Here is a 19,106-nt window from a genome sequence, read left to right on the forward strand (position 1 = left end):
GAAAAATCAGGTGGGGGGGGGGGAACAATTTAAATATTGTGGGTAATTCCACTCAATTTGCCATTCTCTTAGTTGATCTTACGTTTCTCATAATGTAAAACATTTCATCCTGCTTAATAAAGTCCTGGAATCTTCCTCTTTATCATAATCAGAGACAATCTATATTCATTTTTCTTAGACTTGTAGATTTTGTAAGCTTTTTGTCATGAAAGGGATAGCTCTCTGGTGAACCTCCTATTCATTCCTGGTCATATAGAAGTTTCCTGATACTTTGCCTTTGTCTTTTATTTTTCTTACTCTTTTTTTTTCTATTGTTAAAAAACAGGAAAAAGAAACAGTTAATGTGACTGTGATACTATAAAATATAATGCAATATGATATATATATATATTAAAAATCATATATATATATATATATATATGATTTTCCTTTCAGTATTTCCTTGATTAGTTTTTCTTTCACCTAATGCCTTCCCCAATTTACTTTTCTTCTATTTAAATAAATATCTTGATTCTTTTCTCCTTGCTTAACAATATATTAACTGTGTACCTGGAAAAATAAAACTTTTACTCAGTTGTTTTCAGAGCAACCATCTCATGTTCTTCTCTCTGATACAGACTGCCTTCTTTAAAGAGACATTAGCTGCTTTCTAGTCACAACTATTTAATAAGGGTAAGTTTGATTATATGACATTTTCTCCTCAGGTGATGTCTTCAGAACCTAAACTCCACCCTGCCACCATCCCCATCTCCCATTTGGTAACTCCATTATACTTGTGCTTCACAGATACAATAGCTTCTATTAAGGACAGCTCATCTATTAAGATTTACACATGTCATAGTATTCTTTTTTATTAAATAATACAAATAAGTTTAGTGCTTTAGTGACTTTCCTCTAATAGAGACCATATTAGGGAAAAATTAGAAGAAAAACATCATATAGTTGTAAACCTATTATAATCTCTTGTTCTCTACTCCCCCTGGAATCCCAGGAAATCTTTTACTGTTTATAGAATGAGAAAAGAAGGTTTGCGCTTCTCTTAGAACTGCCAGAACCTTCTTAGTCTCTGCAGTAAAATTTCATAAGATTATAGACATGGAGCTGGGAGGGACCTTTTAGATTATTTTTTTAATGCTTCCATTTTACAAAGGGGAAAACTGAGGCCTAGAGAGTGACTTGCCTTACATGAGTAATGAGTAGAAAAATCAGAATACAAATGCATGTCCTCTGGCTCCAGATCCAGCTTCTTTCTACTGAACATATTTCCATTAGAGCCAGAGGACACTACTGGGTAACATCTACAGGCCTTAGTTTCCCCTTCAATAAAAGCAAATGAACTAGAATACCTCAAAGGTCCATTTATGATTTTGATTCCTTGTGATCTAAGTGTATTTGAGAGGTCATCCAGTCACACTTTCCTGTTCTGTAGAGGTTTTTAATGATCTGCCCAAAGTTCAGACATTCTTCCTTAACACGGTCAGCACTTTTTATATGATATTAACTTTCTTGCTACATTCATATCATCTCTTTGCTTACCATCTAACACTCCATTTAAGCTACTTTGACTATTTCTTGTTCTACTATTGTTTTTTCTTATGAACCCTATTAGTCATTTTATTTTCCCTCATTTCTTGTCTTTATGAAAGGTGCACTATTCCTCATACTTTATCTTCCATTTCAATAGGAGCTAATTTATTCTTCTCCCCAAAGTATCTTATACTCCTAAGTCTTCTTACAAGCTTTTTTTCCCCCACTAAATGAAATATTTTTCTCAAGTGATTACTTGCCTATTAACATCAAAAGCCATCATCGAAAGAATTTGCATATGTACTCTGGGGCTACTATCCCAACTCCCACTCTGACTGGTAAGTTGGGTCCCCAGAAACAGCTACTACTTGTGCCTTTCCAGGTGCTAGGGGAAACCCAGAGAAATTGGTTTTTGTTTTCTTAGCCCCGTACTATCTCATGATCCCCAGCCAAGGCGATTCTCCCTTTCCTTGCTCCCAGGAGTGTTAATTTATATATATTAGTAAGCCAGACTCAATTAGTTTTAAATTAGATGAAGCAGTAGATAGAGTACTGGGTCTGGAGTCAGGAAGACGTGGATTCAAATCATATACAGTCTTGAGTGGCATCCCCATTTTGCAGATGAGGAAACTGAGGCAGATGTCAAATGATTTGCCCAGAGTCACATAGTAGGTCCAAAGCTGAATTTGAGCTTAGATTTTCCAGACTCCAGATCCAGCACTTTATTCATTATGCCATCCAGATTATACCTGTTTCACTTGTTTTTGTTTTTGTTTTTGTTTTTTTTATCAAAGCTCTAATAATGTTTAAACTTATAATCAGGGCCATATAGCTTAGCCCTTATATTCTAATGATTACATTTATGCTTCCCTAACTATGTCCAGTGTAGTAGACAGATAGTTATTTAAATACACAAGACTATTTTGCTATTCAATACAAGGGAATCCTAGGGCAGCAAGAAAACGCAAATTGTTGAGTTACAGATGCATGTTTTTTGGTTCTTCAGTTCAGCTTGACCCTCCTGAAAGCATTGTTCAGTCTCTGCCTGACCCTTATCCCTACCCTATTTTATCTTCCTGTCAGCCATGTTTCCCCATTGCCTCATGATTTAGATCGCTGTATCCTTCCTTGATAATTCATTCTTGTTTCTACCTTCTCATCCGTAGTCATTTATTCCTTTCAGTTTTCTTGATCTGGGAGAAAGTGAGGGTTTTACCGGCCTTCCTAAGAAAGTTATGATAGGAAGAAAAATGGATCTGGGATTTTCATTTTGGCTGGTGAGGAAGGGAATCAATACTAGTTGATTCTCCTTTGTGATTTTCTCCATGTGGAGAACGCCTTCTTCAATGCAGATGTACTATGCCTGTGCTGTGACTATGGGATACTGAGAAATTAAATTACTCTGGTCACAGATCTTGTTTGTGTCACAGGCAGCCATTAAACGGAGGTTTTACTCGGGCCAGTCTCTAGCCTGCTCCCCAGCAGGGGCAGAGTGGATAGAAAGCGGATTTCAAGGGAAGAGAGACCTGGGTTCAAGTCTAGCCCCTGACACATATTGCCTCTATGACTCTAAGCAGGTCATTTAAGGGCTCCCATTCAACTCTAAGACAAGTTGCAGTGAAAGTAGTGATCTGCATTAGTAAAAGGGACATTTGCTCACCCTGCGGTTCTCTATGTGCATGAAGTTCCTGATCTTCTTTTTTAATAGAGGTAATAAGATTTAAAGAAGTTAAGGGATTTTCTTCCCTTCCCAGAATGAGTCAGTGAATGCTCTGGTGTCAGTTCCTGTGTTATCCTAGTTTCTATTTCTCTCACATACAAATTTCTTGGGTTTTGGAACAGCATGCTTTGTTTAGTAGGCCCAGGGTTTTCACCACCTTCTGCAGATTCACCAGCTACCGCACTGGGGTTTCTCCCTTTTGATCTGATACCTGAGAGACTACAAGTCACTCTGTACTGAAAGTGGAAACCAGTGGTTTAGAATGTTCCTTCTACTCTGTATTGCTTTGCACTTACCTGGGTTAAATGTCATTATCTAAGCAATGCTTGTGGAGTATAACATGGCTCTCAAGCTGCCTTCATTAACTTAAATCACTGTGGAGTTTCCTACACTAACTTGGGCATTGCTTTTGTGTTCTAGCATGTACCCATAATTTCTGAGGACAGGGTATGCTGGCTGACACATTCTGCTCAAATCAATTTTGAGGGTTCACACCCTTAAAATTTAATCTTTACAAGGAACTCCCTAGCGGAAACTGTACCTTCTTTGTAACTTATAATTGCCCTGGGCACTGAGAGGCTGAGTTGGCCCTCCTCATGTGGTGATCACATGTCAGAAAGCAGTCTAGAATTCTTATCTTTCTTTTCTTTTGTTTAAATCTGTGTTGGATCTTTATATTTTTAATTTTAAAAAATAATTAACACAGTACATTGGTCCAAACTCCCAGGGATCATGTTTTCCTATAAAATTGACGTTGACCTAGTTCCTTAATTATAGGCCAGAAAAGGTTGAGAGAACATAGTGTGATGGTCTGAGAAATAAAGGACAAAGGGCTATTACATAAAACACCAGAAAGAAAAGCTGAAGAGAAGCAGCCAGTGGACACAGAGGCGTTTTAGTCCAGAAGGCTGCGGCAGGAAGTCTTGGGGCCTGGGCAAGCTGTGAGTCGAGACTGCTCTCCTGGAGAGCCCACCATTGTATCTGGACCCTTGTCCCCTCCGTAGGCGCTGAGGCTGTCCCCCAGAGGTGGATGCCCTGGCTCTGGCCCAGAGACTGGAGGCTGTGGTGGGCAGCTCCCTGGGGGTGGAAGTTAGGGAGAAAGGAACAATGCCCACAGGCTCCGTCCATAAAGCTGGCCAGAAGCTGGGGGGCAGGGAGATAGGGTAGTGGGGCTGCCAGGTTCATCTTTGGGCCCAGGCCCAGTCCCTGGGTTTTGTCATGTTGCTGCATCTGGATGACCTGGAGAGTGGGCATGGGGTGAGAGGGATAACTCTGGGTAGGATCCTGGGACTGGATCGGACTTCTTGGACTGGATAGCTCCTTTTTCAACCCAAGATCCTGAAACATAATTGAGCACGGTGGGAGCTTCAACAGACTGCGAAGAGGAACTTCTGGTCTTGGAGAGTAACCAAGACCATAAATAAAGCCAAGGAAGAGTCCAAAGGTGTTGCTGAGGAGAGAGGTCTGGGGAATCATCCAGGAGGCAAATAACAGGATCCAAGTTCAAAGTAGGAACCCCCCAATACTGCTCATTCTAGTGTGGATGGAGCGGGCCCCAGCATGACAAAAACCATGGAGGGAACCCCCAAATCCGGCCAGAGCCCATGGGTTTCCAGCACGACAAAGGGAGGGCAGAAAAAGACCAAACTGTGTCGCACAAGTGACCCAACTCTGCATAGCTGCCCCAAAGCACCAGGTGAAGGAGGGGTCAGGGAGCAAGGAGAGGGGACGCTAGCAGGAGGAAAGGAGGGTGATCAGCCTGGCAACTCCCCCATCTCGCTGTGGGTCACTGAGCCCAAGGCGGGCAGGCGGATTTGGGGCGCTGATGCAAACAGTGACGGTAGTGCTGGGGGGGAAAGGCTGACGGACCTCGGGGGCCCCAACCCAGCCTCTATTCTCATCCAGCTTGCTGAAGTCTTACCTAACTCTAAGGCTGGCACTCTACACACTATTCAAATAAAAAAGAATTAAATGATATAAACATGGGTTGAAAAGAGAAGGGGGGGTGCTTTTCCATTTGACCTCCCTTGAAATTCATTTACTGACTGAGCCCAATAATTTTGTAAATGAGCATTTGAAAGTCTTTTTGCCTATGAAACTTTGTCCATATAGTAGAGTAAAATGGAGAGACAGCAATTATCTAGTTATTTCTATCAGGATAGACTGCCAAACTGAATAATTCAGACTCAGAATTCTACAATCTAAGTTTATTTACCTCATCCAGAATTTCCCTGGCATACAATGAAGACTGTTTTGTCTTGCCAAACATTTTTGTTATTTTATTCCGTTCCAGACCAAATAATAAACCCATTTATTATTTTTTCCCAGACAGTTCCTTCCCTAATAGTTCTTTTCAACTTTTCATCGCTGGCTGAGTGTTGGCTCCACAGGAACTCAGACACATATTACTGGTCAGGTCAAGTCAGTGGCAGACTTATTTAGAGCCAAAAACTGACCACATACTTCCAAGTCTACTCTGATGATGAAATTAGATTTTGCCTCAAGTTGTTATCCTGCATAATTTAGGTAGCAAAATTTTACCTTCTGAATTGTGCATTTATTATGGTTAGTGATATATTTTTGTCACTTCCTCTATCCCAGGGTTCCTTCCATGAAGTATCAGATGAGAAAATACTGTCTTTTGACTTAAAAAAATGATATGCAGTATTTCCAAATTTTAGCATTGCCTCACACACACACACACACACACACACACACACACACACACACGGCTACACACTGAGAGATATAATTATTTCTCTCTTTTATTAATAAGTAATTATTGTATCAGAATCAAGATTTTCCCCCTTTTCTACTTCCTTACCCAGACATCAATCAGCGTGGGAAACCTTGCTCAAAGACTTAACCCAGGCCTAATCAAATTACCCAATCAAAAGACAGCAAAAGAAAATTTTAAGTTTTAGGCCTTTTCTTCCTTACAGTTTTTTCACTCCTTTCTTTTCCTGCTCATCTCCTAATAGATCCCATTAGTGATAGGAAGCAGAAATAATGGGGTTTCAGCAAAATATGGAGTATCCCTAGCAAAAGTCAGTAACATATTTTCTTGTAATCTTCCTAATATAATCAGGAGTGTTTTTAATAGAAAGGGAGGAAGAGGCAAAATGCCAAGGGTATATAACAGAAAGAATAACAGAAGTAATTCACAGACACTATATCTAATAAGAAAGCTAGCATCAAAACTAGGCATTGGATAGGGTATATAAATGCACAAAGTTTGAGTAGTAAGGTGAACTACATTCTATAGAATATATATAATGAAGGTAGTTTTATATTATATATGTATGTTTATATAAAACACTACATACTACTTATATTCTCACATGAGTTAACAAATTTGATCTCATAATTATTATTGAGATTTAGTGAATTGGGATTCATAACCAGATTTTGGTTCTAGAAAAGTATCATCTATTCATATTCAAAGGTAATAAAATATAGAATGATAGGGTAGGAAGCATCATATATATATATTTTTTTTTCCTACCCTACCCATATATATATATATATATATATATAAATATATATATATATATATGGGTCCTTTGAAGACATATCTTGAGACAAAGCAGGTCCCCAAGGACTAATGGCATGGAATTTTGGAATTACCACCCTAGTGTATTTGCCGTATTAAAGAGCAGTCTCTTTTCGGCTTAGGAAAGATGGAACGACTATCATTGGATTTGGTGAGATTATATGACTATATGGGGAAGTCTAACCTTGTTAGGAAACAATGCAGCCCTGTGAAACAGAGCTAGGGCCAGAATAGTAACAGAAAAAACCCAATAGCATTATGATCATCAAGGACTATGAGTTAATCATAGGGGCTGGCAGTAGCTTCTGCCTCTTGATTTGCAAGGAACACTGAGTTTACTCATTCTTCTATGAAAATTGTGAGGAAGTTCTGTAAACTGTTTCTCTTTTTCCCTCCCTCCTTCTTTCCCTCTCTCTCTCTCTCTCTCTCTCTTTCTCTCTCTCTCTCTCTCTCTCTCTCTCTCTCTCTCCCCCCTCTCTCCCTCTCCCTCTCTCTGTCTGCTTCTCTTCAACTCTTTCCCCTCTATATGCCTGTCCAACCACCTATGACTTTACTTTTTATATTCTAAACCAGAAGTGTCAAACATACATCCTGTTATTTCCATGTAGCTCATAATAATATGTTTTGGAAATATTTAACAAAATAAATAAAAATACAATAAAGTATAAACCATATCACATTTGTGACCCTTTTCTATGTGAGTTTGATACTACTGTTCTGTACTTTCTTTATCCTGAATCTGTTTCTCTCCCATAAGACATCTAGGACCCAAGACAAGAAATGTCTATTTCATGGGTGTACTTTGGTACGGTAAGTCTCTGGATATTTAACTATGGCTGAAGAGTTGCTTTCTAGATGGCAGCTGGTGTCATCTGGGGGCATGATGAGTTGTTATTTCATTTTATTAATAATTCCATAAACTTCCACAGGCAAAACTTAAACTGAATCTAGAATTCCTCTTTACCACTAGGCAGGTGAGTCTTAATTGGGTGTGGTATACCCATGGCTCTACAGGCAAAAAGTACCCTCTTCTCAACCAATGGAAGAGAGGAAGGAGGATGGAGAACTATCTTTGCACTCAACCATCATCAACAGCAGTAAGTAAAAGGAGAGACAAGAAGAGTTATAGACTAGAGGAAGAGGAGCCAAGAGAAAGAAGTACCAAAGAATGCCACATTTATACTCCTATCCACACCAAAAAGGAGAGAAGAAGAAATGGGAGGAAGCTGATCAGGAAGTCCACACGATGCTCCTCATTACCTTCCACACTCTTCCTCACCAGCCCAAGAGCCCTCATACTCCTTCTCATTGTTGCCAACCTCCAATCATTTCCACTCCTTAACTCTTAGACCCTGATTCCCCTTAACATTCACTTCCTTTCTCTCATTCGAGCACCTCATCCCTTAAATCCATATCCCCCTCACCATGCTCCTATCCTACCCCACCAACCCTCATCCATTTTTCCAGCTGCTTTAACATTACAAAGTCTGTGTAAGTGTGTGTGTATTTGAGTTTTATATTTATCTGTACACCTACATCTATATGTGTGTATGTGTATATGTAATGGATACATATATATTTGAGATACATATGAGGTACATATACATGCATATATTTGATATAGAAATAAATTTGATCCTTGAAAGAATTATGCATATGAGTGATGATTCATTATTGTTATGAATTATTATTCATAATCCATGAATTAGCATATATATTAAAATTTCCATTTTACAGATGAAAAAAATCTAAAAACATTATAATTACTTCCCTTGTATAAGACAATGAGGAATACAAAGATAAAAAAGCATCATAATATCTGTCCCCAAAGAACTTATCATCTAAAAATGTTAAAATGGCATCCACTGTAATGAATATGATATCAAATAGAATGTGGTGGGGGCCAAAGGAGAGACTGAGATAGAAATTTAAAACAAGTATCCTTTCTCCTCAAGATATTACTGCTTATTACAGCGAGGTGGTACAGTGGATAGAGTCCCAGGACTGAAGTTGGGAAGACTCATCTTCCTGAGTTCAAATTTGGCCTGAGACTTTTACCATGTGATCTTGGCAAGTCACTTAACTCTGTTTGCCTCGGTTTGCTCATCTGTAAAACAGCTAGAGAAGGAAATGGCAAATCACTCCAGTATCATTGTCAAGAAAACCCTAAATTCAGTCACAAATGACTTAACAATAAGTACAACAAATACACAAATGAATTCAACACAAGATAAAATGTGATAGGATCAAAGGAGAGATCCAGAAAAGTTATCTAAAAAAAATTGAGGGAGAAGATCTGACTTTTAGCTGGGAGAATCAGGGAAAGTTTCATAGAGTTGACACACAAACTGAATTTTAAAGAAGGAATATTTTAACAGGAAAAGCTAGTGAACTCCAGGAATGGGGGAATAGCTTACATAAGTGTACAGAGGTGGAACAATGTGTGACAACACTGGGGAACAGCTTAAGTAATCTAATTTGGCTGGAACATCTCAACAGAGAATACTTTTTGCCTCTCTTTTCATTTCTCCAAACTTCAGAATTGGGATCTTACCCACCACACCCAATTATGACAATAAGCTCAACTAGTTCCATGAAGGGACGTTACTGGAAAAATTGGTTGGAGCCAGATTGTAGATAACCTTAAATGACAGCCTAAAGAAATTGCATTTTCTCCTATAGACACCAGGAAGCTACTAAATGTTTTGAGCAGGGCAGTAACATAACTAGAACTGTGTATTTGGGATATAATTTTTGTGATTGTGTGAAACTACACTACAAAGGGGAGAGATTGGAGGTAGGGACACCACAATTAAGATCCTATTACAGTCATCTAGGTAAAGATGATGGTGCTAGTATGAGTAGGCAGAAGAAAAATGATTTGAATGATACTGTGGAGTAGAATCGGCAACACTCAGAACCTGTTATATGTGGAGGAGGCTGAGGATGAGTCAGAGATGACTTTCGGGTTCTGAGTCTCTAGAACTGAATTAGGTCTCACAAAAGAAAAGTCACTAACCCAAGATAAAAGTAGCTCATAGGAGCATCCTCAAACCTCAACTCTGACTGTGTACAATCCTCACTGGGCCACAAGGTCCTGGAGCTAGTCAAGAGTGTAATCACCATCCACAAGCAAGTCCAGCACGACATGTTGCAAAGTCTGATCCCCACATATGTTGCAAGGCGGTGTCTTCATGTAACTTGAAGAGAGACAGGGTAGACATCTCTAGCCTCTTGTCCCCTGACCCTTCTCCATTTATTCCTAGGAAGGGAAGCAATAAATTGGGTCCAAAGGCTACTCTGCTATCTAGAGTGGGGATACTAAGCCGGACAATCTGCTTCCTTAAATATCATTAGTCTAGCAGGGGTTCTCAAACTACGGCCCGCGGGCCAGATGCAGCAGCTGAGGACATTTATCCCTCTCACCCAGGGCTATGAAGTTTCTTTATTTAAAGGCCCACAAAACAAAGTTTTTGTTTTTACTATAATCCAACAGTCTGAGGCTTAGTGAACTGGCCCCCTAATTAAAAAGTTTGAGGATCCCTGGTGAGAATATCATCAGATTTAAGCTAACTTCTGATCATTGGTGGGTTATTGTGAAGAAGCAGGACCCTGACCTTGATTAAGCCTTGACCAGCCCAGGCTTGACCCCTTTCCCACCAAATACTAGTTTCACAGGGAACACACGTAACATTTGGCCAAGAAAACTCATCCAAACTGCAGCAAAAAAGAAATGAGAGATGCATACATACATTATATATTTTATAATAGAGTGAAGGAGTGCTCACATTGGGAGTGAGATAACAGCTCAGTCAAGGGAGAGTCCTTGATCTCACCCAAGGAGAAACTCCTTGCAGACTCTGGAGTAATATACTAGTTATAGGGACACAACTTAGGAGATTCCCATATTAATAGTCTCTGAGGAAGGGCTTACATAGGACACCAGTACTAGATTCCAGGGATACAAGAAAGAATAGCATTATAATAGAAATGTCTTAGTATAGCATCCAATTCTAAAATCTACTGCCTCATTTCACCTTTCATAGATTTATAGATTGGTGCTCCAGAAAAACATAATTGATTCAAAACAAAAGCATTTACTAAGATAAGATAGTCAAGATAGTACCTACATAATACTTTCCCTTATAAAGCTGAGATGGATTTTACCACAAATAAAACATCAATAGGAAAAATAGGAATAACTTAGAATATGCCAGTAACAGAGCACACAAATAGGGAACATGTGGCCAAGGCAACTCATGTCTCTGGAGACAGATCCCATCTTCCCTTCTTTTCCTGTTCTCTGCTAGAAATACAAGTGTCACATTCAATATAGTCACTTTTAGATCTAATTACCTCAAACTGTTTAGCTTTTTGTCTCCAAGACTTGGCAAGCTCAGCTTTTTAAAGATCTCCAGGGGCATGGCCAATCTTCCATCAGCCCATACCAAGTTCCCCTTCTAATTCAACCAGGGAAAGTTTTTCATATTTTGTTAAGAAATAACAAAGTATAGATATACATTTGAAGTTTACTTACACATTAATTCCTCATTACTTTTGTTATCTGTTTATTTTCTATGATTATATCAACTGAATTTGGAGTGGAAATGGAGGTCAGGAGCACATCCTCTCATTACACTGTGAAAGACAATCTGGTGATACTGCATGGAATAAATTGGAAAGAAGAATGGAGAGAATGGAAGCAGGGATACTACTCTGACTGTGTAGTCAGAGTAGTAATCCAGGAAATCTGCACTCAAGCAGCAGCGCGTGGAATGGAGAGGAAAGGTTAAATTGGAGAAGATACTTTCCAGAAAGAAGTAAACCTTAACACTGATATTATATCCATGCTTGCAGCATTATAGTCCCCCCAGCTTTTTCCAAATATATGATCAATTGATTTTTGATATATTACGACCTGAAGCATAAATATAAAATCAACACTTTAAAACCAACAGGATCACTTAATACACATTCTTTTGAGTACAGAGGCATTGAATAAAACCACAATGGAAAAGAAATTGACTAAAGCAAATTCTAGACCAGTAAAGAGCTCATAGATTTGACTCAGGGACTGGAAAAACATTTTTAAGCCATCCCAGAAAATATATTTTGCAAAGATAGTCACTTATACAATATCTACTCTTACCAGACTGTAATTCAAAGAATTTCTTATCTTAGATGTCTTCTACAGTACTGCCATCTTGAGACCCTTCAAATCCTTCTTTGAAAAGGCTTCCTAGAATCATATTGTATTTTACCATAAATAGACAACTATAAATAATAAATACACCAGCTAAATATTCTATTCTTCCTCTGTTAGGCCCACTGACTTATTGAAATACAATTTTGAATTTCTAAGGAAAGTATCTCTTTTAAAATGTGGTGTGATATAACCTAAAAGTCATTAGCTTTGTGGGCAGTCACACCGCTTTGTTGATATTTAACCTTAAATTTTAGAATCTTAAAAGACAGGTAACATGCCTGTGTCATCCATTTTTAAAAACATTTAGTAAAATGTAACTTGCAGGTAATTCAATTAAAGAACTTAAGTATTTGTTAGCTGAACATCAGATTGTAAACTCTTTGAGAGCAGGAAGCACTTTTGCTTCTTTTTATTTTGCCAGCACTAGCAAAGTGGCAAACCTAGTAAGTACTTAACAAATGTTGATTGATTGGTTGGTGATTACTGTATGCAAAGAACAATGATAAGCTTGTGGTGGTGGTTAGAATAGTACAAAGCTAAATCATTCAAAGTCTCTTCCTTTCTTAAGGATTTACAACCCATTATTCTAATATTCAAATGCATCTGTGATCTCTTTGATGTGGATATTCCCCACAAAGATACAGATCACAAAAGCATCCTGCTTCCCTAACCTCGGCAACTCTTTTTTAGGTTTTTCCTAAACTCCCCTTCAGAGTCCACCATTATGCTCAACAATTACCTTGATTTCTCTTGAAATTGCAAGGAAAACATTCAAGTGTAATTGCTGGGTAGTGTAGTAGAAAGCCCCAAGTTCAAATTCTGCTTCAGATTCTTTTTATCTCTGTAACCCTTGGCAAGTCACAACTTCTCGATTTGAATTTCCTCATCTGTAAAATGGGGCTAATTATAACATCTTCCTCACAGAGTTATTGTGAGGATCCAAATGAGGTCACATGTGAAATACTTTATAATCCTCAAAAGGAGAATATGTAAATGCTAGCTTGTAATATTATTACTATAAATGAAGTACATGAGTTGTACATCAATTATCATTTTCTCTCATGTGATAAGCCCATCTCCCATTTCTAATTTATATTTCTCTGATATCTTTTACTCCCATTTTTCATATTTCTTGTGTATGTGTGTGTGATAACCTGTTCCTATATTTCTCTATTTACTGGCCTATATGACACTTATTTTTAATATTTTTTGTAGTTGGTCGTGTTCCATTATTTTCTGCCATAACTATCTGTAGAATTATTTTTTAAATGAATTTTTACTTCTCTCAGATATTTGAAGTCTTTAAAGGGAAATTTTCCGATTTCCCAAAAGCAGTTCAGTTTACTCTTTCCTTCTGTTTAATTCTGAAACTCATTCATCATTTTCAAGAGTACGTCTAAGATACGGATACATTCTGTAGTACCTCCATCTATTTGCATATCTGTAACCCGAAGAATATGTATTTTTCACCCATTTCATTTTCCACATGTGGATGCTTAGGTAAAATTCTTTTGAGCAATTAATTATGTTTCTTTCCAAAGTACCTTAGCAATAACACCTAAAACTAGATGCAATCAGTATAATGTCATCTGCAAAAAGTAGCATCTGGAAGACTCTACCTCTTCTAGTGTATCTGCAATTTGGACTTCATAGTCTATCTGCTTCAGGACAGCAGGGAACACTTTTGGCAAGCAAATGCTTCCCTGTTTTATATCTTGTCTGATATTAGAGATTAGAAAGTCACTGAGCAACGTTATCTCATTATGTCTCTAATAGGTGTTCGAGAATTGACTGGTATCCTGAAGCTTGCAGTTCAAATGGATAAACTTTTCCTTTCAACCCCAAAAGTAATTTCTGGCCGTCTCAGTCTTTGAGCCAGCAGTTAGACTGAGTCACTTCCAGGAGTTCTTAAAGTGATAGTACCTAGTCTGTGAGAAACACTGAGAGGAAAGAGAGACCTCATTCTGTGAATCAGAAACAGTTGGCAGCTCAGGAGCAACAAGCAAAAGGGAAAGAAAAAAAGTTATGCTGATGTGATAAAGAAGAGTCAGATCTCTTGGGCCACATGACTCATTGTACCCATTTCTTCAAAAGCTGAGGAAATTGCCCAAATTCCCTTCCCCATTAAGAAATTCTATGTTTGTTTCTTTACCCAAATGTTTCCAGTGACCTAATTTTTTTCTCAATCAAAAAGAGGCCAGGGGTTAACTAGAAATAAACAGAAACTTAAAATGGGGCAGAAAGTCAAGCTTTTCCTTAAACTTTAAAATGTTTCCAAACTAGAGGCTCTGAACTATTGTGATTACACAACTAAATGTTAATTTAATACAAACACCATAAAACAATTGGGGAAGAGACCCCAAGACTTAAAGGACCATTACATTGCCCCTAGGCTGAAAATTGAATTGTTTTAAAAGGTTTAAACTTTCAGAGATAAGAGGGATGGTGCACAATTAAAAGTGTCACCCTGACCTATTTAAAGATAATTGATTTTTAAAAAATGATACATGCATTATTTCACCCAATAGAATGTAAGCTTCTTGAAGACAGGAATTATTTCGTTTTCATCTTTATATCTCAATCATTATAGGTAGGTGCTTAATAAAAGCTTATCAATTGGTTTATTAATGAGTTGAAGAAAGGCCGTGGACATAGCAACAATAATTCCATACATCAATTTAACTCTTGTAACCCAAATGAGTGTAAACTGTGCCTCAGCCAACAAACAGTTGACTTCGTTGACTTAGAAAGAGAAATATTTATTGCCATCCTTTGTCTCATTCCCTCACCTCTCTGAAAGTTTAATCAAGAGAAAAATAATTCAGTTTTTAGTCTAGGAGTAACATAATGGCACTGTAGTTCTTGGGGTCCCCTCCTCAACTGTTTTATGGTATTTATATTAAATTAACAATTAGTAATATAATCACAAATTTATATATTGAATGACAGATGAAAGAGTTAACTTTATCAAATGGATAAGAACTCAAGAACTATAACAAAATTTGATGAAAAGAGATTTATCCTGTTAGATTCAACATATATCATTAAACAGTAACTATCAAAACCATCTGTTATTATTAGTAATACATTATTGAAAAAGTTACATTGCAATTTGACAAAACAATGAGCAGGCTGGAAAGCCTGGAAAGACTTACATGAACTGATGTTGAGTGGAGTGAGCAGAACCAGAAGGACCCCGTTCATAGTAATAGCAAGTAATAATCAACTATAATAGCCTTATCTCTTCTTAACGATACAGTAACACAAGACAATTTCAATAGACTTTGGAGGGAAAATGCCAGAAAATGCCATCGGCATTTAGAGAGAACAAACCAACCACACTGTTTGTAAGCAACTTGAGGCTAACCCTTTGCCTCTTTGTATCTCCAGCATTTAAAACAGTGCCCAATACATATTAAGTAATTAATAAATGTTTGCTGATTGACTGGTTGAGCTGGAAGTTAACTTGGAGGGCCAATCAATGAAGAAATTATGCTAAGTATGAGTTCACTCTTTTCTTTCTTTTAATCAAAGCTTTTTATTTATAAAACATATGCATGAGTAATTTTTCAACATTGACTCTTGCAGAATCTTGTGTTCCAAATTTCCCCCTCCTTCCCCCCTACCCCTTTCCCTAGATGGTAGGGAATCCTATACATGTTAAATATGTTAAATATATATATTAAATCCAAAATATGTATACATATTTGTACAGTTATCTTGCTGCACAGGAAAATTTGGATCACAAAGGAAAAAAAAACTGAGAAAGAAAATAAGATGCAAGCAAACATCAACAGAAAGAGTGAAAATGCTGTTATGATCCATATTTAGTTCCCACTGTCCTCTCTCTGGGTGTAGATGGCTCTCTTCATCACAAAATTATTGGAACTTATCTGAATCATCTCATTGTAGGAAAGAGCCACGTTCCTCCGAATTGCTTATCGTATAATCTTGTTGTTGCCGTGTATAATGATCTCTTGGTTCTGCTCATTCACTTAGCAATGAGTTCACTCTTTTCCAAGATGACAGTGATATGTGGGAGATTATGCTCCTGAAGTGTTGAGAGGGAATAATGGCACTTTTTAATTGTTCTATCTGTGAAGTAAATATCTCTTTGTAAAAGATAATTTATATTTAGTGGTTAAATGGAATTGGGGCATAGTAAATTGAGGAAACATAACTAGTGGGTCTTAGCTAATTAAAAAAGGATACCCTCCAACTTTCACAGTATTCCTAGAAATATGAGGGGGAGATGTAGCAACCTAGAATCAATTATAGAATGTCTATAAATGCTCCAGTATTTCACCAAGGTATTTCCATTACACATGACCTCAACTTTCTTGGAAGTAGGCTCTCCGGTATGCATTAGGAAGATGCTCTCTAAAGCATGCTGTTCTTATTTCAATACTCTCTTACACAATTTTTAAAAATAAATTTATAAAAAATAATTTTAATAAACAAAACTTTAATTCTAAGGGCTTAGAAAACATGTTACAAACATCTTGTGCAGCAATTCAGAAGTTTCATCTCTACAATGTCTCTTTAAATTGAAAGAAAGTTTGTGTGAACAAGAGATGATTTTGAATATCAGTTGTTTGCTCAGGATATTAAATACAAAAAGAGTGTATGACCTGAAGTAGAAAAACGAATTTTTCTTGAAATTTCTTAAAAATTTCTATCAAGTTTAGTGTTCATTTAGAATGAGAATCTCTGGGATCTTAATTTTTTTTTTATAATTCCCATCATTTCTCTTGAAAAATATAGACCCATTTTGTTATGTTTTTAATTTCAATATGTCAAAATTCTGTTATAAAAGGAGGTTTGAAGCATTGCTATTGTGCATGAAGCTCTCCTTTGAACAGAAACCTAAAGCTCTCTCAATTGAAGTTAATATTTGTTCTTTGTTCTGACTTCTAGTATTGAAAAACAAGTTTTGGCCATCCCTGTCATGGTTAGAGTTAGATTTACAGTTACAGTTAAATTTAGGAAAAGGAAACTATAAGGTGCTACTGTGCATTATTTCATTCTGGAAAACAATTTATATTATGCTTTAGTTAGAAAAGTAACTAGTGTCATACCCTTTGAATTAGTAAAATAGAAGAGTTAGCAAAGATAGGAAATAAGAGATATACACAAACACAATAACAACAATCAGGAATTTATTAGAAAATTAGAATTTATTAGAAAAAAAGTAGGTATAGTATTGATCTCAAAGTCAAACTTAAAAAAGAATTGAGAGAAATCTATATTATGTCATCCAGATTAATATTATTTTTAATGTATGTATATATGCATATATATGTGTGTATGTATGGAGGTATATGTATGTGTGTATATATATATATATGTATATGCATGTGTGTGTGTCTAAGTACAAGTATGTGTGTATGTGTGTATGTGTGTGTGTGTGTGTGTGTGTGTATGTGAGAGAGAGAGAGAAAAACCAGGAAAGCAAAGGAAGCAAAGAAAAAATAGACAGTTACGAATACAATGTCTTTTATAATTATATATGCTTTCTTGAAATGAATTTATTGTTACGTATTTTGAATCCTCCTTGATGCTCTCTGGGAACATGACAATGCTTTTTTCTTCTTTTTCTATTTTTCCTTTTTCTTATTTTGCATTTAAGTTTTGAATAAGTAAATATATTAAAAATAAGATTTAAAGTAACAAGTAGTTTTGGGTTATGTAGTTTTATTCCTTTTTTTGGCTGAGGCAATTGGGCTCAAGTGACTTGCCCGAGGTGACACATCTAGGAAGTGTTAAGTGTCTGAGATAACATTTGAACTCAGGTCCTCCTGACCCTAGGGCTGGTGCTCTACCCACTGTTCCACCTAGCTGCCCTTTTAGTTTTATTCTTTATTTTATTCATTTGTAAGTGGATTATAAAAAATTTAAAAGTAACAAGAATTCATAACAAAAACATATATAACTAGTGGCACATGACACAAATACAAATACATACTTGGGATGGCCAAAGTGAATGTAACTGTCAGTTTGATGGAGTTATGTTAAGATTTTGTGTAGAAGGAAATCCATAAGAAAGTTCTGAAGGATGAAGGGACAGGTTGGAAATAGTATGCCAGTAATTACTTTTTTATTTACTTATACTTGTATATGTTGTTTTCCCCTAGAGCATATCAACTCCTTGAGGAAAGTATCTATATATCCAGGGCCTAACACAGTACCAGGGCTGCAATAGTCACTTACTAAAAGCTTATTGATTGATTGATTGATTTATAACCTGGTTTTCTAACCAAGCCTAAGGCATTTTTCATGAAATCACTGGAATTGGTTGAGAAAATGCTGATGCAGCAATCACACTGCACTGTGGTCTCCAGTTAGGAGAGTCTCATGAAAAATGTCCCAAGCTTTGCTAAAACCCTAGGTTACAGAATAATGGTTCAAGCTATATGAGGATTGAAGGAAGTTGTACCTTTTTCTAAAGGGTTCACCAAAAGGGGAGATACAGTAAAAAGAAAGGGAAGAAATAATCAAAATAACATGAAGTTATTTGTATATGTATCGGCAATATTTATGTATCAGGAGAGTTTAGGTAAATAGTAAACAGGTTTAGACTGTCTGGACATTTGGACATCACTTGGGCCTGCACATTTCTGGGAAGCACAAAATCATCAATAAATACAGATTTCAGAATTCATGCTTTTTTTCTAGCCCTTAATAGTGTCACACATAATAGTATCAATGTGTGAGAGACCTTCATCTTGAAATTCTAGTCAGTCTGAAATCATAGGAAGTTGCTTAGTCTTCAAGACTGGGTTCAACCAATTCTGTGTATAAAGTGATGGAACAAAAAAGTATTAAGTGTTTATTGTATATCATATACTGTGCTAAGTATTGAGGATACAAAAATAAAAAAATAAAACAATTCCTTCTCTAAATAGCCCTTGCATTCTAATTAGAGGAAAAAACACATACAAAATAAAAGGCTTAGTTTTACGGCAGGGCTCATAGTTTTTTTCCAAGTATTTTTATTTTCAATTCTAAATCTCTCTCTTTTTTCTATCCCCTCCCTTACCCATTGAGAATGCACAGAATACAATGCCCAATATAGATGAAGTAATGCAAAACATTTCCAT

This window comes from Sarcophilus harrisii, chromosome 4 (genome assembly GCF_902635505.1).
Source record: "Sarcophilus harrisii chromosome 4, mSarHar1.11, whole genome shotgun sequence".
In the NCBI taxonomy this organism is placed as follows: Eukaryota; Metazoa; Chordata; class Mammalia; order Dasyuromorphia; family Dasyuridae; genus Sarcophilus; species Sarcophilus harrisii.